Source organism: Vicugna pacos, chromosome 22 (genome assembly GCF_048564905.1).
Source record: "Vicugna pacos chromosome 22, VicPac4, whole genome shotgun sequence".
NCBI lineage: Eukaryota > Metazoa > Chordata > Mammalia > Artiodactyla > Camelidae > Vicugna > Vicugna pacos.
Window position 1 is genome coordinate 15124993 of NC_133008.1, and position 20723 is coordinate 15145715.

Below are 20723 nucleotides of genomic sequence, written 5' to 3' on the forward strand. Positions count from 1 at the left end.
TTAGGACTGTCTGTGATAAAATATGCATATTTCCTGAAACCCAAAGTATTCTCACTGAATGTAATAAGTGGAAAGTTATCTTACAGGAAATGAAAATCTAAGATTAATACTCTTCGATGCCATGTAGTCCCCTCGGGACAATTACTCACTGCATTACAGCAAAATAAACTTGCAAAATGTGGGAATCAGTTTTCTCCTTGGGTTTCTAGGATAAGCGAAGTCCTGAAACTACTCAAAGTCAGCTCCTGGCTGCCAGACCCGCCACCTTAACTCACAAAAGAGGCATCAGATTCGCCAGAACACGAGACTTTAAACCAATTCATGGCCATTTCCTCAGTGCTGAGCAAAAGTATAGAAAAATAAAACATCAATTTAAAGCCAATCTGTCCATCAATAGTTACTGATCACTATTTACTAACATTGTGAGAGGTAAGTTACATCACCACTGACCCCAAGGAACTTTTAACATTCATTCATCCCTCCTTCAGTCATCAACTGTCTACTCAATGTTACTCTGGGCCAAGCACTCTGCTGGATGCTAGGAAACAAAACGCCCTGAGGGACTTAGTTTTAAAGAGCAGCAAATCCCAAATACGGTTCATTCCAAGAATCACAGAAAACTTTTATACATCTACAGGCATCTGAGCCCTTTGCTTCATCCTACTGTATGAAAAATTTCTCAGGGGACCGGAAACCTATTGTCAGTAAGTGGCTCCCTTGACCGTGTGCTTCACCAAGTTTGAGAACCACGGGGAGAGATGATGAAACAAACATGAAAACAATCAAACACAAGGCAGTGATTGTGTGCTAACGGGGCGGATGAGCGGCGCACGGAGGGGTGAGCCGAGGGAGAGGTCACTCCAGACAAGGCCCCTCTGACACCCTCCCGGCTGCCATGTAGTTATGACCTAGCCTGAGTTTATTCAAACCCTCACATCATGATGCCTCCCCAAGCATTAAACAGACCTGTGGAGTTCACTCCCAGGCGGAGAGTCACCAAGATGAGTCAGGCAGGCTCGTCCACACACAGTCTCACCCCAAGGCCTCCGACACCGCGCAGCTCAAAGGACAAAGTCTTAGAACTTCCACAGCCATAAGCATCCTTGCCTTAAATATAGAAGGACCTGAGAAGATTCATTCATCCCCTCCTTCAGTCAAGAAATTTCGGCTAAACTTTCTCTGGGCCAAGCACTACTGCTGGATGCTAGGAAACAAAATGCCCTGATGGACTTAGATTTAAAGAGCAGCAAACCCCAAATATGGTTCATTCCAAGACTCACAGGAAAGCCTTATAAATATACAAGGATCGGAGGTGCTTTTGTTGGCATTATTTTTGAGCGGCTGTGAAGTGCAGCGTTGGCGCACCTTTTCCCCTTGGGCCACATGTTTTCAAATTTGCTTTCCTAGAAACAGAAGCAGCGCTCCGACCCTGGGGCTGCCCCAGCTTGCTGAGCCTCGATTCATCTGTCTAGAGGTGGAAGGAAGGGCAGTCTTTAAAGGAGGGGGCGGGGTGGCGAGACAGACCTGGGTACCGTTCTCAGCTTCGCCATCTGCTGTGGAGCGGTTCTGAAAGGATGCATTTCACGTCTCTGAATCTCAGTTTCCTAATCTTAATAAAAGGAGAGTGCCCAGGGTGAGGCTTAAATGAGATAATGCACGTGAAGAGAATCAAAATGATATATGGTCAACAAGCGGCAGAGATGACAGTAATATTGTTTCAATACACTGGCTACGAAAGGCTTGGTATCTTCAGTGTAAGACGGGTAACTCAGGGAGGGGGTTCTTCTTCCTGCCACCCACAATGAGCTGCACTGTTTCCATCTCAGCGTGGGATGTCAAAGGACGGCAAAATGGAGCAGCTCAGCACACTGGGCTTCACTGCCGTCATAAGACCATCTTTCCTCGCTCTCTCTGTTTCTTCTCAGGCAACAGCAACTATGTTATAATAGTGTAATGGCAACTAGAGAAAGAAATTTAAATTCGTTTTTAGTATAAGGTATTACAAAACATGCTTCCACAGTTTTAAAATAAAAGAATGTTATCCATTAGCCAATTTTGGAGGGGGTTTGTGTGCTAACTAAAAATAAATTGGGCAAGCATGAGGTAACTCTGATACAATGGAAGTATTTTAAAATTGGATTTGGGGGATACTGTGCAACCGTACACAGTTACTGAAAATCATTACATTGTATACTTACAATGGGTGAAATTTTTGGCATAAAAATTACTTTTCCATAAAGAGATATGGCAACTAAAAATAAAGAAATAAAGAGGAAGGAAGGAAGGGAGAAAAGAAGAAAGGATGAGGTTAAACTATGAATTGTAAGTATTCATCCCTCTGTTTTATACAGGAACATTACTTTGACAAACTCTAAAGCATCAGACCCATGCCCTGGTAGTGGGCAACTTGGAGTTTCTACGGACCTGGTCCTTCTCCGACTCATGACCTGATCGCAACACAGAAAGCAGAGCTGCTCCTGCAAATACAAGTGGAGAATGGCAAAACCACCACTGGTTCATTTCTGTCTTTGTTGAAGACTCTTCTCCCTGGCTGACTCCTGCAGAACTGTCTTAACACTCTTTAAATCTTTCGTTGATCAAAATCTACTTACCAATCTTTCTCTGCTCAAAGGAGCAGAGAAGGCAAGTCAGGCAAAGGTAGACAGATCTGAACATGCTCGTGATGTCTCTCCCTCTGGAAGACCCCCTCACTGGTGGAATTTTAGGTGCCAGACCACAGGTCCTGAGAGCAACGGGGCATCCTCTAGTCCTTTCTATCTCCCCTTGGACATGACCACAGAAGAGAAATCTGGCTCAGGCAGACAGAATGTTCACCATGTAAGAGGCAGAGAATTTGATAAAATCAAAGTAGTGATTTTTAGCAATTACTGATTTACCACTTTTCCTGCCTCTGCCCGCGGCGCTCCCTAATGCCTCCAACATCAGGTATTTAGCTTCATCTGCACCGAAATCTCCGCTCGAACATGCCTGCAGTTGGCAACTGTTCTTGCAAGCACTCGTTTGATTCTTTGAATATGCAGACTTAACACACCATCATTTCTAAGAGTCACGCAAGTTGAACATACGGCATCCCAGGAAATAGTGGTTAGTCTCATAGTGAAAGAATGAAGGTTGATGGGTATGAATCTTGTTCGGACCGCACTGGTGGCACTCCCCTGCACGTACAATCACTCAAACCAACATAAGCGCCCGATCACTTCAATGGAAAGCAGGGAGAACCTACTTAAATGATCAGAAGATGCGAGAGAGATTCCTCTCACCAGATACTTCCAACAATATGTGCATGGCCTGGTGTATAACCACATAATTATCTCGAACTTTGTAAGGGAATCCTCCTTTGACAAAAGTTCTGAGATGCCTTAAGGAGGAAGATACACCGGACGAGTCTAAAGCTCAAACATGTTCTCAAAGAAAAAAACCAAAAAACCCTACATTTTCATACTCCCCTCCGCTTTACGTTTTATGATTCTGCTGTCCTCTGAAGCTCAGTGTATTACTCTCTAGGAAGACCACACATTTTAAGGAACTGGAATGATTTAATGAATGTGGTCAAAATATGCTGTTTCACATCCTAAGGTCTTGTAGGTGGCTTCACATTGTCACCTCCTTTAGTAACTCCCAGGGGAAGAGGTTACCGTGGGCAAGTCATGGAAGGGTCACAAAATATTCTGGAAGAAATGTTAAGTGTGAAGGTAGGATTGGTCTCGACCCACACTCCTCACTGAAGTCCCAAGCATGTTGAACCATGAAGAACTCCATACTTACTGTGTTTTGTTTTTTTTTTTTCCTCTCCAATTTTATCATCCCCAACCTCTCCCCATCTTTCAGCCCCACCTAACTCTCTAAGCCGGGTGGATGTAGCCAGGCCTCATGCCCCTACCAGGCCATGTATACAAACCCCAAATATGGGCCAGATTTTGTGATATTCTCTCAAGAGACACTCCCCCCACCCCCTGCCAATATTTGATTCTAACCCGCCTTACTTCACGCTTGCTTCCCTGGTTCTCCAGTTGTCTGTCCCTCCGTTTCAATCCCAATGCTTCCGGGGTTTCCCCCAACACAGATCTCATTATCTGCCAAGTCTTTGTCCTCTTCTCTCCATCCTGCCCCCTTCTGTTCACTGCTCTATTAGTGCCACTCCCCTTGCTCCACTGTATGCATCTGTTTCAAAGACTGCCACTCCCCACTAACTGCTAGTTTCCTGAGCGAATGAAGCAGGTGTTATTTCCCTATGTTCAAGGCCTAACACCCTGCTGGGCTCATTCCAGGCACTAACTTATTGCCTGAGGAATGAATCAACAGGGTCCTTCACAAACCAGCCACCAAGAAAAATAAAAAGTAAAAGAAATAAATGATTCCTTTAGCAGCCAGAATTATTTCTTGACAAAATGCAAAACTGTCCCAATATTCTCAGCCCCTATAGCATTGGGACACTTTGACCCTGGAGACAGAGAATATTTTTCCCCAAACGCAGAACTTTCAAAATATAGGGGGAAAAAAGATCATTTGGAATTGGAGCATTATTTTTCAAGGCAGTGGTTGGGAGACACATAAAAATACAGCCCAGAACAAAGGAAGAGCTAAAAAAACTCCAGAAATCAGCCTATTCATCTATGGAGACCACCGAGTCTCTCACTGCGTCACTTAAAATGAATCTGGTTCCTGAAGGAATCTATTCACTAGGGGATCAGGAAAGGCCTCTCTGGTGATTGAAGGGACCCCCAGAGAGAGAGTGACGGGAGACACAGATAGGGTCGGTGTGCTCTGTCACAGTCGGCACGGCCTCGTGGGAAACCCATGGAAAGCCAGCAGCCCTTGGCGAAGCCCACGGGGCTGCCAGCATTCCTATGCTGATGCCCGAAGAACCGAAATTCCGTGGAAATCAAGTAGCAGCTCATGTGAGCTGCAAGACTCGAACACTAACGTGCAGCCTAATGAGCATATTCTGACTGCAGGCTCTGCTTGTTAACTGTTGAAAATATTTTCACAAGGCTTTGGGTATGGCAGGTTCGTGCGAGTTTCGCAACGTCTGGGCTGAAAGGGATCTCTGTGTAAGCCCGGCTCGAGCAAGTCACCTGACTCCTGTCAGTGACTAGAAATGGAATCAGAGCGCGTTCTGGACTTGGGTGTTTCTTGACAAAGCCCACTGGGGTTTTGCAGAAACCAAAAGGTGAACAGCTTCGCCAGGGTTGGTGAAGAGAAAACGGCCGTCAGGCTCCTACCAGAGGGATGCACGGTGCTCCTCTGATCTGTGAAACGAAACCTGACTCAAGACTTGCCTGGAACGGGAGCTGAGAAGGTTCTGGTGTGACATCAGTGGCTTTCGGTGAGAGCAAGTTTTTAAGGGAACACATGCACCTTGGGCAGATTAAACGAACCTGTCAATTGTCCAGCCAGAAGTGTTATCCTCATGCAGGTAAACCCCATCATCCTAATTTTCCAGAAAAGGTTCTTGAGGTCAAGAGAGGCCAGTGGGACCGACAAGCCGCTCAGCTATTTGGTGAACATGGGGCTGCATGGAAAAGTATTCCTGACATTTTTAACTACAAGCTATGACGCTGTTGCTTCTTTTGCGTTGGTTTGGGCTCTTTACACAGGAGGCTTGATATTTACATGGCACAGTTATGTCCATTTCCTCACTCTGATCTGCACACGACCCCCGGTACTAACGCGGACCAGACTCCATCAGTGGGGAATCTCAGTTGGGAGTGCTTAGTGGTGATCTGGGGTGGTTATTAAAATGCACATCCCTTGGCCCCAACCCAGACCTACTGGGAGAGAATCTCTAGGGTGGGACCCAGGCATCTGAATTTTAATAAAGAAAAACAAAGCCAAAATCTCCCACGCATCTGATATCCATCAAACCACTGTTGCCAGAGATGATGGTCATCTACGAACTATGGAGATACCCACCCCCAAATATCTTCCTTTGGATCCTGCCTTTAGGAGCCTGAAAATGTTGTGAAGTCTACTCACCACTCAGTGTTGAGGATTTGCCACAATTTTCAAGACTCCCTGAGAACATGCATGTGTGAGGAGAGATTCGCAGGAACAACACACACCCGTTCACAGGCTGAGTGAGACTGAAGCATCACTCAGGTCAGGGCCTCCTGAATAAAGCCTTTGTCACAAGTGAGACCTTCCTGTTCCCCTCCCCGTCTTGGCTTTATCGTGGACTACCACTGACTTAACAAAATTTCTTTAGGTGAAAAACAATCTACTTTTCCGCTTGCCTAAATGCATTCAATGAGGAGAAAACTGTGCATCACTGCCAGACATGTAAAACAAGCGTCACCTGCCCTAAACACAAAGTAAAGGTAAAAACAGACATCACGAGATGAACGCAAGATGATATAAACACCAAAGAGGCCCTCCTTGATTTAACCTGGAAGATTAAGTGAGCTGAAAAAGGGATCTCCTTGTGGTGTGATTCCGTCATTTTGTGCACATTGCTGTGTGTCTACAACTTCAAGCAACCCGCCACTGTTACCCCGAGTATGCCCCCAAGGGATGCTCCCCACTCTTAACCTGCTGGCAGGGTACAGGTAAGTGTCTCCCCTGAAAGTCTGAGTTACGAGCACTGTGGAAGGAGTCTTGGAGGGAAGGTGCATGGGGCCTGGGGGTCACAGGGGTCACACATGGGAGACCTCTGCACCCTCTTTGAACTTCATGGTTCTGTCCAAGGCCACCCAGGCTCTGCTGACTCATCTCACCGCCAAAACCTCCTCATTAGGGGTTCACGGGAGGCACCGCAGAGGTGGGGATGGTTGGGCAGGAGGGAGAGAGGCATTCTTTTATTCCAGGTTTGTAGCCTCCTCAAGGGTAGGGCTCAGCCTACTAAGGCCTTTCCTGACTGTAAAGATAAAAAGATAAAATAGCTCCCTCAACCGCAGTGGAGTTTAGCACGTCTCTGACAAGCAGCAATAATTAAGATCTAGCATAAACACAGCGCCTCCGAGGACAGTAAAAGCTGACTAAATGGGAATTTGTTCTGTTTGGCTTTTCTTTCCTTTATTTAGTTTTCCCGGGGAAGTTTCACTTTGAAGCAGGGCGGGCCCTGGGCGGAAGTGCAGAGTCTGGGATCTCCCCGAATGCCGCGCCGGTCAAGGCCACCTACCCCAGAAGGGTGTCCCAGCTTCCCACACTGTGCCTGGCCGGCCTCCGTCCACTGTGGTCCCTGCGGGCTTCTTTGCTAAGAGGAGGTGCTCAGTGCCCAGTGGGTGTGTGCTACTTAAAGTCCTCGTCCTGCATTCTCTCACCGCCCAACACATCAGAACCCCGCCTCTGCGCTGTGGACTGGGGGCGGGAAGGGGGGCTGGCAGTGGTTAACCAGGAGCTTTTCCAAGAAGTGACCCACTGACGACCCTTAGGTTACAGAAGGCTGACAGTGGCAGGGCTTGGGAGCAAGAGGTCTCGAGCGAGGTGCCGTTAACCCCATAGGTAACATCTGTGTGGCTGGTGGTGGCGAGCGCGGCTCCGGCCCTGGAGTTAGCCCACCCGAGGCCAGGTCCCCGCTCCTCTACTTTTAGCTGAATCAACTGAAGCACTTAACTCAATCTTTCTAAACACCAATTCTCTCATCAGTAAATAGGGCTGTCAGGATGAGTAAGTGGGACGCACCATGGAAAGCACTTTGCATAGCCCCTGGAATTTAATAACCACTCACTGAACATTTATTGTCAATATTATCCATCTTATCAAATAATAGCCATATTACTCACATGAGGCCAGAACCATCCATGGGTCAGAACGACCCAGTTCAGGCAACTTTCGGGGGATGAGAAACGTATCATGTGAGATTCATGTTTCTCCTCTAAACTGTCACAGCAGATCCCCCCCTCCCCGCCCGTAGTTGTCCATCACTAACGAAATTCCTCCCTTTCCTTCCTCTGACACAGCCCTCGTTTCTTGACACACAGTCTCACTCTTCTCTCCTCAGACAGCAGCGAGGAGTCAGTGATCTCGGAGGCAACGAGAGAATTAATTATAACACGTGAAACATACTCAACCTTCCGATCTGAAAGGACGGGTAAATCGCACAATTTGAAAGGAGCAGAGTCTCCTTCCTCAGAAGATGCTTACCTGTTACAGGGGTTTCTCTTTGCCCCCCCCTCCCCCATCACGGCGGAAACACCACCATTCCCACTGACGGAAACGGTGCTACCAGCCTCACAGCCGCAGACGCGTGCAGGCGGGATCCCAGGGAAGAACCAGCATCCGTCTTCCAGCTTCAGGTTAGTCCATCGGGGGAACGTGGTGCAGATGTTATTTCTAAACAAGAAATGCCCTCGGTGCTAATTGCTTCTAAGAGCTGTTCAGTTAAAGGGGACAAATATTTCCGCTTATCGGAGGGGATGCCATTTAGAACGGGTCCCAGTTAATAAAGGAAGCTTTAAGCGGCAGGCCGTCAGCAAAGGAAATCAGGGTTCCAGGGGTCAGGTGACACCCCCCGCATGCCAAGCCGTCTGCCTGGAGGGCCTTGGGCTGAGGGGCTCAAAAGTTAGTAGACATGACCACATGGAGAACACATTTCTGCATGTCAACCATTGCTAAGTCCCCGCCACAGCAAAACGACCAAGCCGCTGTCAATGTCAGGCTAACGAGTTGGGATTCCACTTCCTGCCACTCTTCTCTGAGTGGTATTTCACAGGGGACTGTCATTAGCTGGGGACTGGATCCCTGTTTGGTGCCTGTAGGCAGTTAGAGTTCATATACCTTGTTGGCAAATACCACATTGATGGTCAAAATGAGACAAGAATAGATTAGAAAAACGTACTCCTGGGGAGGACAAGGCTCAATCAAGCTGAACGAGAAACAGACTCACAGACATAGAAAACAATCTCCTGGAGACCAGGGGTCAAGGGGCGAGAAGGGATACAATGGGAGTTTGGGATCTGCAGATAAGAACTACTATGTATAGAAGAGATAAACAACAAGGTCCTATGGTATAGCACGGGGAACTACATTCAGTATCTTGTAGCCACCTATCAAGAAAACGAATATGAGAAGGAACGTATACACGTGACAAACATTGTTCTGTATGACACTGTGAACTGGCTATAATTCAATAAAAAGAAAGGAAAAAAAAAAGACCTTGGAAAGACAGCAAGGGAGGAGAATTCTAGAAGAATTCCCAAAGACACGCTTGAACGTGGACAACTCATCTTGGTAGCCACTTCCAAGAGGTGTGCAACTTCTATGCTCCGGTTGCTGCTTCTGGACCTCATAGAAGGAATGGCGACAGGATAGCATCCCTGAAGCCTTGAGCTACTTCCTCTGATGTGGGGGAGGCAAACATCAATCAAATAGTTCTCTGTGCAGGCATGCATGCGTGCACGCACACACTGGTCAAGTGAACTGTGATAAAAGCTTCAGAAGAAAAGAAGATGCAGTAAGAGTGGATAAGTGTGAGAATTAACCCAGAGCGATTGTGAAAGACCTCGTTTAGGTCCTGGTAACGGAGCTCAGAGCTGCAGGATGAGCAGGTGATGACAGAAGGGAGGGGCAGGAACACTAAGCAGTGCAGGCAGATCTCACGTCAGAACCCTTGGCAGAACATGCATTTTTGTTTGTTTGTTTGTTTGTTTTTAACAAATTGAGCGTTGGTGGCCACGCTGCGTGGAACAGGTCTACTGGAGCCATTTTTCCAATAGCATCTGCTTGCTTCCTGCTTCTGTATCACATTTGGTAATTCTCACAATGTATCGAACTTTTTCATTATTTTACTTGTTATGGTGATCTGTGATCAGCGATCTTTGATGTTACTACCACTACTCATTGAAGGCTCACACAATGGTTAGCATTTTGTTTTAAGCAAGAAAGTATTTTTTTAGCTAAGGCACGTACATTCTTTAGACATAATACTATTGCACACTTAACACACTATACTGTAGTGTAAGTGTAAGTTTTACATGCACTGGGAAACCAAAAAATTCCGATGCCCTGCTTTATTGTGACACTGTTACCTACTTCTTTCTCTGTCCTTCCAGCTCTTCCAGAGCTTACTCTATTTCCCACTAATTTGCCTCTTACTGTATACCACCATATCGACCTCAGTATCCAGAACACAGAAGGAATCAACAAATACTCACTGATTCATCTCTAACCGAGAGCATGGCAAAAGCATGCTGTGAAGGACTCATCCAAATGTAATTTTTTTCCCCATCTTCCCACCAAAGGAGTTACTAATGACTTGACCCTCCTAATGGCCAACCTTTCCCCCAGGACCAAAACAACGTATTTCCCTTTGAGGTTTACCAGCAGAAGCAACCGTTTTGAAAGAAACACGTGTAATTTGTCATGCCTGGAGACAATGTTTGTTTTTCTCAAACAGCCGTTTTATTTGGCAAACATGCACCACTTGAAGCATTGCTACAATGCGTGTTTGTAGAAGCAGCTTCAGATTTTATCTGGGTTCTGAGTGGACTGGTGGGTGACACAGCTACTTTAATATATTCCTCAATTAAATAGGTAGATAGAAATAGAACTTAAATATTCAGGAATAATAATTGTTGGGGAGAGGAGCCCTAAGCGATATTCCTCACTGTCTATCATATTTCTATTCTTATTTCTCAAATTTAGGGCTTATTAACATTTTTCTAATATTTTTTCTCCAAGCGAGCAGAAAGGTGAATATAGAAGTGAAACTAAAGAGTAACAAAGTTACGTTACACGGCTCTCTTTTCATACTTTGCACCCTACTTGGTCATATTTGCACACCTCTTGATGATTCTTAAACATACACTGCAGTCTGAGAGACAAAATAGTATTTATACATGCTTTTATCAAAGAGAAAAGAAAAAGAATGGCTAAGAAGAGATAGAAGTTGAAAAGTAACAGTAGATATTAAGGATTTACCATCACCTGTCACGTGTGCTTATGCAGTGACTGTAGTCATCCCTCTCCTTTAATCCTCAAAATCCTCCCATGAAGCTGTTATGATTATAACCCCCACTTTGCAGAGGTCCAGGGACTTGAAGTCACGTGTCCCAGATCAGACCATAAGAATTGGTGGAACCTGGTGTCCACCTGATTTCAAAGCCCCAACTTGACGTGACCCCAGCCCAGAAGGAAAGGTGAGAATAATTCATTTCAGGCCACGATGTCATTCTGTGGAGGGTCCAACAGCAAGGAAAGACCCCTTCACCCCTACCTATTTCTGAAAGTCGGTAGGAATGCGTATTTGCCGCTCATCCTGGAGAATTCGGGAAGTGTGGGTGCACGAATGAAAGATTTTCTTCCCCTGCACACTTTCTGTGCAGCAGGACTCAGGGAAGGAAGATGACGACAAATTGGAAAACTCAGTCAGAGACAGAAACCTCAGAGGAGAAGGCCCTGCAGAAACCCGTGAACACACCACTGGGCTTACAGCAAAGCTCTCTTCAAACGCTGACACCGACATTATCACGTAAATGCCTGTTAACAGAACAATGCCTCGTGGGGGTAAAAATGTGTCACCTTAAAAAACAAAATAACAAAAAAACAAGGCAGCACCGACCTCCAGGCAGATTTGTAGGACCTCCGGTAACCAGCATCATGTTCTACGGAGTTAAACACCAGCTCTGGAGGAAATCCCTAAACTTAAGGATGTAGACAACTGCTCTTTGTGGCTCCTGAGGAACTATTAGAGTCAGTGAAGGAGACAGAACGTGTCGTCCTCAGGTCTCCAGCATCCCTCTGGAGCCACACGTGGACCACCTCATCTCTTGATGCTTGCTTCTGGTTGGGATGCATGCCAGACACCTCTCTGCACCTGTCACCAACGCCACCGGGGAAGTCGGTGGTGGAGCAGAGAGAATGTTCTTCCTGCACGTGCCAGCATGCTCTGCCTTCATGCCCAAGTTGTCCCCAGGAGACACATAATGACCTCCAAGCCAGAGGTCAGTGGCTGACCCTTGACTCACACAGGTGGCCTGTGTAGGTCCTAATGACACCATCATGACAGTTACTCTGTCCTTTCCTCAAAGGAAAACTGAGATGAGCAGCACATGAAGGAAGGTTCTGGGCTATTACAATTTGCTTAAACCAGGGCGCACAAATTCACAGGCCTAAAGCACCTGGTTTGATTCCAGGAACGAGACTGGCCAAGGGAAATCACAGCCTCTTGACCTGTTTCTCACGGGTCTGCTTTTGACAGAGGCATGCAGATAAGAAACAGGTCACTCTCCTCCTCACCATAAGAAAAACAGTATTTCAGCCTTGATGACAAAGGCAAGTGACCCCAATCCTCACTGTTGGGAAGACAACATAGGGGGATGGGGACCAAGGCCCCTGGGAAGTGTAGGTTCCATCCGAAGGGTCCGCTGCCCTGGCACATGACTGATGTCACTTGGGGGTGTGGCTCAGAGATCTGACTGTCTGATGTTTCAAAAGCAGTTAGAAATCTAGACATTTATTTTGTTTTGAATCCTAGCCACTAACTACAAATTTTCTTAATTGTTACGTAGGTCACAGAAAAACAGGTTTGCTCCCTTCAACAGTAAGAGAGGGCCAAAAACAAGGCTACAACTTGCCTCCTGATTCCTAACCACAGATTTTGGGAATCCCTGGTCATATTTAGGGTTCCAGGAGTTTTGCTTGTGGGCTAAGCAATCATCATCTTTGTTGATTTATTTACTATACATCTATCAATCATTTACTATCTATAAAGCACTTCATTATATTCTGTGGAATATTTACATATTTCTTATGTAGGGTGCATGGGTATTATTATATATAAAATCCACAGATATACAGAAGTTCCTGCATGTGCACATATAAATGAGACAGTCCACGTTTTTAGGAGTATACTATAAAGAGAAACATCTGCACAAAATTGGAATATGATGGCTAAAACATCACTAGAGAACTTTTATTAAAGACCTGGGCTTTGCTGGATGAAATCTAAGGGTATTACACAGGTGCTCTGCTTACACACGTGGGGTGTACAATCGAAGCCAAATGCATCCTCGTGGGCAGTTACCGATAACGTATAGACACACAGATAGAGAAAACTTCGGCAGAGATGCGACTGGCCATGAGATTCTGAGTCATATTCTAAGGGTTGGAGTGAAAAATGAAGGCCAAGTTCTATTTTTTCAGCAGATTACAAAAAAAGGCAGAATCAACGTGGTCAATGAATGTCTGCTCTGGCAGAGATGGAGAAACAGTTTTGATACGGAAAGCATCTGATGGAGAAGCTGTGTTTTCAGACAATGTTTGCCTGGTGGATGGATGACCACCTGTGGGCTCTGGGCAAAGGTCTTTGCAGAGATCTGATAAGGAGAAGGTTAGAGAAAGGACGGCTGAAAAGTGGCTTGGAAACCGAGGACCGCCCCTTGACACCCGTCTTCCCACTGTTGGGAGAGGTCCCGCTGATCGCGATTCCCACAGGCTGGTGAATGACAGCAGAGGGGCCAGAAAGAGGGGCTACAGGAACCCCTTCCCGCATACTTTGCCAGGCCCGGGGACTTCAGCATTTATGTTTCCAGGTTTGCTTTTGGGGCCCTCGCTGTCTGAAAGCCCATTATTCCTCTCCCTATTTTGCTTCCTCTGTGTCAAAAAAAAATAATGCTCTGGCAGTTGGAGGAGGCAAGTGTGCGCATTTTCGAAGTAGGAATCATGCAGAGTTGAACATCGCTTTACCCAAATAAAACTTTTTGCTTTCAAATTTTTCAGTGGGCATGTTCCTTTTTTTAGCTGAAAAATTTTCTGGTCTGTATTAACAGCTTCTTTCACCCGCTTAGTCTGTCCCGTTTCGCCAGCTGTGGACCCAGCCAGTGTGATTTCTTTTGTGCCCGGCTTTAAACAGTCTTAGAAACAGACCGTATTCTGCCATCAATCCATGCAGAGAAATCGCCCTGACAATGAATGGAGCCTCTGTGCAGGAATCAAAGCCAGGGCACGGCTTCATCATATCTTTTTTTTTTTTTAAGTCTGCTTTTTATTTTGTCTGTTATTAACAAAAAATACACTCAAAGAGCTGAGACAGAGGTTAAAGCAAGAAACGAGGAAATGAGAAACTCAACTTCCGTGATGTTATTTCTTGCCTCTGTAAACTGTAATAGGATCTAGCCACCTTTCAAAATATTTCAAGTGTGAATACCTGGATAATTACAATAAAAATAATGCTGCTTAACACTGATTAAGCACATATTATGACTCAGGCACTGTGCTAAGTACTTTTTAAAAAATGTAATAATTTTCTACAATAGGAAATGTTACTAAAGCCCCATTTTACCCCACTGGCAGTAGGATTTGAACTAAGGTGGTCTGACTGCAGATAGCATATTCTTTTTTATATATATATATTTTTTTTAATTGAGGTCAGATAGCATATTCTCAACTGTTTCTCGAAACTACCTTAAAAGAAGGACCAAAGGATATTCTTCTTCATGACAAGAAATAGAAGCACCCACTACGTTGGTTTATGAAAGGTAGCTGGCCAGAATCTAAGTAACACAACCAGAAAGAAACAAAGAAAATCCAAATCAGTTCATGCGAATGCCGTCATTAATAACAGGGCTTTCACAACGGCCAAGTGACCAGGAAGACAGCAGACACGTGGCCCGAGGGCAGCCCAAACTGGCTGGCCGGCCCCAGGGCAAATGTTGCAGCTCCTCTGGGCTACCCGATTCCTCGGCCCGCACACCACGGAATGAGGGGGCTGCGCTGTGTGGAGAGGACGGGATCTGGGGAGAGGGTGAAACAGGCGTCAGTCCACAACGGGTCTGCTCCCCGCACTGGGGCGCTCCCGCTTTCAGATGCTATACAAGTTACAACCAACAATCCTACTTTTACCTCAAAACCTACAAGTCGGACAGAGACGAGGCAAAGGAAAATAAGGATTTCCAATGGTTGCAACTATTTGCTTAGAAATTATCTTTGAGGCCAATCTTTGATTATTTGCCATTTTGACTCAGTAATGCCTTCGTGCAACCAGGGAACATTCAGGCACGATGCTGGGCAAGGGGGATGCGGTGCTTGCTCAGTGAGACTCAGCATTCTTCTCAGAACTGCGCCCAGCACCAGACACCGCAACACTACGCAGCAGGGGCGAGGAGGGCAGAGCTGTGGCAGCCGGCCCACGTGGGCTTTGGTTTTGCTGCCCCTTCCGCTATGAAGGGTTGCTGCTAGACTCCGTCTCCCAGCTTCACCTGCACCCGGGTGGAGTCACGTAACTCTTCATGGAAAAGGGAGAGGAAGTGATGGGTCAGCGATCTGGAAGGTGGTCCTTTTCCTATGGCGGGATGGAGAGGATGCTGCTGATCAAAGAGAAGGCAGAACCAACAACTGGAAGGAGTCTGGGCTCCTGAATAGTTATGGAGAAGGCTGGCCCTGTGGCATGGGACTATGATGCGAGTGAAATACACATTTTTGTTCTAAGTGAAGCGCCTGGGGGAACCCAGGCTGTTCTAATTCCACAAGTAGCATCACTTTAACTAACACGTGACCTATAAGCAAAGCGTTGCTGAAGATCGATTCTGTGATGCACCATTTTGACTCTTCAGAGACCTAAATATGTCCTGTATTTTCAAGATCTTGTTTGGCATTCCAGTGTTGCTTGTACACAACGTTAATACGGACTAATAAACTCATCATAACCACGAGTCGTAAATCAGATGCCTTTTTTTCTTGATGAAATAGATTCAATCCAGGAAATAATTTTACAGATTCCTTTACTGTAGATTAATCTCCGGTTCCCATGTTCTAAGGAATTTCTAATTCAAAGACTCCTTGGGGGTAAATCACTTGAAAAAGGAACACAGCAATACTTCCCATGAGCTAAGCCCTGCGCTAAGACCTTTTTATGTATTGCGTTATTTCAACTCATCTCACAAAAATCCTACAAAGGAGGATCCTGGAGCAGAGCATTGGCTCAAGTCCACAGAGATACTCAGTCGGGTCCAGGATTTGAATTCATTGCCTGACGTCTACTGTGCACGTGTTTTCTCAAACAGCGTAGTAAAAAAGAACACCGCGACTCACTGTTGGCAAAACAGAAACCTCCGTGGACTCTGTCCACCGCCGATGATTTGTATTCCTATCATTGCCACGGGAAAGTCAAAAGAATTCAACAAAAAGTTAATATAAAAGCTACTACTGTAAAAGGCTTCTATCAAGAACAAAAGAGGAACGAGTATTCATCTGAAATAAAAGATCTATGCTACGACTCCCCCTGGCCACAGGGCTGGTAGACTTTCTCAACTGCCACCAACAACCCTCTGGGTTCGCTTTAGAGGCCACCTGTCCCACACTTCCAACTCGTGTGGTTTGCAACTCGTGGGTCATCCGCATTCCCAGGCGCACAGAAGTCACCCGACCCCACCATGGTCAAGCAGAGCACCTATTCCTTTGGCCACGGAGGTCAGGAACAGGCGGGCCCCGTAAGCTAGGTCACGCAGACCTGCGGAGACTCAAGGACAAGCCGAACTTATTAGACTCCTGGAACGACTGGAAAATGAAAGCCTCTTCGCTGTTGAGATTGCAAGGAGACAGGATGAACGCCTGGAGCTGCCTGGGGGACAAAGGGAGGGAGGGAAGCATGATTGATAACCATCTTGCTTCCACTGAGAGGCAGAGAATGGAACCGAACAGAAGAGATCCAGGATGGGAACCCCCGCAACCAACTCTTCCTGAACTTTTCTATCCTCTCGGTCAATACGTTCTTTTCATTCTTGTTTCTGGCTACACTGGAGATTGGAGTTCTCTCACTTGCAATTGTATGAACACTGAAAAGAAAACCACTTCATTACTAACATCGAGGGAAAGGAAACATAAGCACCGATGCCTTAAAGAAATCAGCATGCAAAACTTAACAGTGGTTTAAGACCAACAAAAGAACTGGTCTGCTTGGGACAGGGCTTAGATCTCATGGCTCACCAGAACCCAAACAAGAACCTTGAACAGCCTGTGCTCCCAGTTTGGTCCCTGGGAATAATCATCTCTATGCTCTGTGAGGTTGGAGTCCGGAGAACATAAAGTAACAATGAGAAAATATCTAACAAAGTACACTGAGTAAGTGCTTACTAACGTATGTGAAAGGAAGGAAGGGAGAAAACAGGAAGAGGGAAAGAAGGGGTTAACCTTTGCATTGGAGTCACTGGAAATTGTGCCCCCCGCTCCCCAGTACTGCGTTTTGATGAGTTCAGGGAGCTCTCAGAGCCCCACAAATTCCAACCACCTAAGCCCCAGGCTAAGGCTTCTGGGTGAGAGAGACGAGCTCTGAACAGAGCCCGCAGGGGAAGCATGTCTGTCTACTGTTTTTGCTTGCCCAGTTCCCATCCCCTTCTTTTAAAACAGTGTCTCAGTCTGTCTTCCTCATTCCCAGGCAGGGAGGGTCACTGGGGAGACGCCACCTGCAGTCACCGATTCCTTTCCCCATGGCCACGCTGACTGGCTTAGGGAAGGGGGCGTGACCCCAGGTTATTCTGAGACTCAATCTTAGAATTTGGTTGTGTGCAGCCATGAAGAAAAAGCAGCTCTACCCACAAGCTGGTTGGGTGGTCAAGCCTAGAACTACTGGGATTAATCTTGTCATTACAAAGAAAAGTCTTCCTCAAAATAAGGGCAAGAGGGAAAAAAAAAAAGGGTGGGAGGCAAGGGATGAAGAAAGTGTAGCTGGTTTGGGCAGCTAGATCTAGGCATGCCTTCAGCTAGGGTTTCTCTGTTGTCGTGGGAGGCAATGAATCCCCCTTTCGTTTATGCTGAAGCGAGCTGCAGTTCAGTTGCTGACATTTTTAGGGAAGAGAGTCCTAATATTCTAGGCAGTATCGTTCCAGGGAGCTTGGTACCTGAGGTGTGAGCGGCTGGCTCCCCCAACGGGAAGTTGAACTTCAAGCATGCCATTTGGTAATGGCACCAGGGATTTAAAAAAAGAAAGAAACGTGAGCAGAGCTGAGATTCCTGCATGTGACACACTGGGTGGGTAGTTTTAACTTCTCACGCTCTAAGTTCCTTCTTCTGTGAAATGAGGAGTGAGACTCATTCAGGGGTCACCAACAGCAGGCTTTTGGCAAAGATAACCGATGAGTATGTTCAGCCATTTTATCTCCTTACTTCCTGGCATGACATTTGCCTACTTACTTTGTCTTATAAAGCATTAATTGAGCACTTACTGTCTTACACCCCCCTCTCTGGGACCTGTAGACACTTGAATTTGTAATCTCTTGACTAATTTTCCCTTAGGGCACATCAGCACCATCATCCCATGTTTCTATCCCAGATCTGCCTGCTTCTGAAGTCTGAATTTCAAAAAGACACATGCACCTCAATGTTCACAGCAGCACTGTATACAAGAGCCATGACATGGAAGCAACCTAAATGTCCATCGACAGATGACTGGCTAAAGAAGTGGTGGTATATTTATACAATGGAATACTGCTCAGCCATAAAAAAGAATAAAATAATACCATTTGCAGCAACATGCATGGACTTGGAGATCATCATTCTAAGTGGAGTAAGCCAGAAATAGAAATAAAAATACCGTAAGATATCACTCATATGTGGAATCTAAAAAAAAAAAAAAAAAAAAAAAAGGAAAAAAAGGGACACTATGAACTCATCTACAAAATAGAAACAGACTCGCAGACACAGTAAACAATCTTATGGTTACTGGGGAAAGGGGGTGGGAAGGGATAAATTTGGGAGTTTGAGATTTACAAATGTTAGCCACTATATATAAAAATAGATTATAAAAAAAGTTTCTGCTGCATAGCACAGAGAACGATGTTCAATATCTTGTAATAACCTTTAATGAAAAGAATATGAAAATGAATATATGTATGTATATGCATGACTGGGACATTGTGCTGTGCACCAGGCATTGACACATTATAACTGACTGTACTTCAAAAAAAAAAAATTAAAGTCTGAGTTTGTAAGTCTGGCCATTTATTATGGCGGGACAGCCCCAAAGAAGGACGGACGTGGGCTAGCACACCTGTCTGCTTAAACTTCTGTCAGGATCCTAAGAAGTTACCTTCCTAGGGATTATCCTATTGATGAGAGGCCTGTTCATGCATTCAAGACGTGGATGGTATCGAAGCATCCCACAGGGCCTGTATCTTAGCGATCAATCCATCTGACTTCTCTATTGCTTCCCCTTTTCCTGCAGGGCGGGGAAATCAATTGTGTGTTAGCTACTCTCTGTCTGAATCCAGGGAGCCTGGGAATTGAAATGCACATTGTTTCATTAGCTCCATCAGCAAGGAAAAAAAAAAAAAAAAAGGAAAGAAAGAAACTTCCTTAAATGACTTCACCAAATGAAGTGTATATTAATAGATAGTTGATTTATCTTTCCATGACACTGAGGAAAAACAAGAGAAATTAAAAAAACCCAAAAAAACCCCAAAAAGCCAACCGCCACCAATCCCCTAAAACCAATGCCCACATTAAATCATAAGATATGATATCCAGAAATGAGAGTGGGCTGGGCTAGGAGACCAGGAGGAAAAAACTCTGTATGTACATGAAATCTGTATACACACATGCCTTGACAGACTGTATAGTAGGGGGGAAAAAAAAGAAATTCTATTTTAAGTTTAGATATGTGAAATTTTTTCCTGTTAGTTCAGATTGGCTCAAAAAACCACGCAGGGCTGCATTAATGAAGATTAAGTATATTTAGAGAGAATAATTCAGAAGACTTTATCAGTTTGGCACTATTTCCTTCAAAATGCAAAATCCCTAATTTAACAGGATGTAGATGAATTCCTAGATTTATTGAAAACGTTTGGAGTTGAATAAATGGAGTAGGAGTCAGAAATCATTTGTCTCTGGTATTTTGGATTCTCTGTCTTGAATTAAAACCCAAATAACACAAACTCTCAGTTTGGGGTGGTGTTCTGAAGAGAAACTGGTACACACTTCGGTATTTCCTTCCAATGCATGACAACCCTGCTAACCTGCTTTTCACCCCTTTTTGGAACAAAAGAATTACAGTGACAAATGCAAATTGTGAAATCTCATATTCACTGGCTGGCTGAGAGGAAAACCTAGTTTTCTGTTTCTCTGGTACCCAGAAGGCGCCTACTGCCTCACGCTGGAGAAGGTTAAAAGCAGGTGAGCAGAGAATACTCGGACTGCAAACTCACAGAAGACAGAAACAACGCCATCCTTGGTCGATGCCTGGATAAGCAATCACGAGTTTATGTGACTTTAACATACGACTTAGCCTAAAACCCAAGGATGAATGATCTTCTCTAAAACCACTCTTCCTGCTTTAAATGATCCAACACAGAAGAGAAGTAAAGTAGGTAGAGGAGGAGGAGAGGGACAAAAAGGGGAGACACGAAGCTGCAAGAATTAAGCTTTGACTGTGTGCATCCTATGGGCTAGACTGCCCACGAGTCAATTCACACACACTGTGTTACTAATCTCTGTACAAAACCAAAATGCAAAGCCTTCGGGCCATTATTATTTTTCCCACCATTTTACAGAAGAGGAAACTGAGGCTTGAGAGACTCGGCAATTCTGTCCAAAATCTAAACACTAATAAGTGATGGAGTCAGAACTATAATTACACAGTGACTTGAGCACCTGTTCTCATAACTATCACTACCACTCTGACACTGAGGGCGTCCTGCCCACTGTTTTCTGTTGAATTCACCCTGAAGTTGGTTGCAGAAAACTCCACCATTGTTATCCATCCGTGGGCCAGTTAGGTTCACCCCATGGTTTACCCAGGTACCCCCGGACTCCTCCCTTTCCTTCTCAGTCACAAA

The 20723-nt window shown here is 45.4% G+C and overlaps 1 protein-coding gene and 1 long non-coding RNA gene across 2 annotated transcripts in view; one reads left to right on the top strand and one right to left on the bottom strand.

Annotated features, from left to right (window-relative positions):
- Positions 1-20723, bottom strand: part of TENM2 (teneurin transmembrane protein 2) — a 462232-nt gene that overhangs the window by 416257 nt on the left and 25252 nt on the right. The window lies entirely within an intron of this gene.
- LOC140688432 (uncharacterized) lies at positions 5123-19072 on the top strand. Its single transcript, XR_012063125.1, has 3 exons — positions 5123-6566; positions 7961-8255; positions 18187-19072. It is a non-coding gene; the product is annotated as an uncharacterized lncRNA (long non-coding RNA).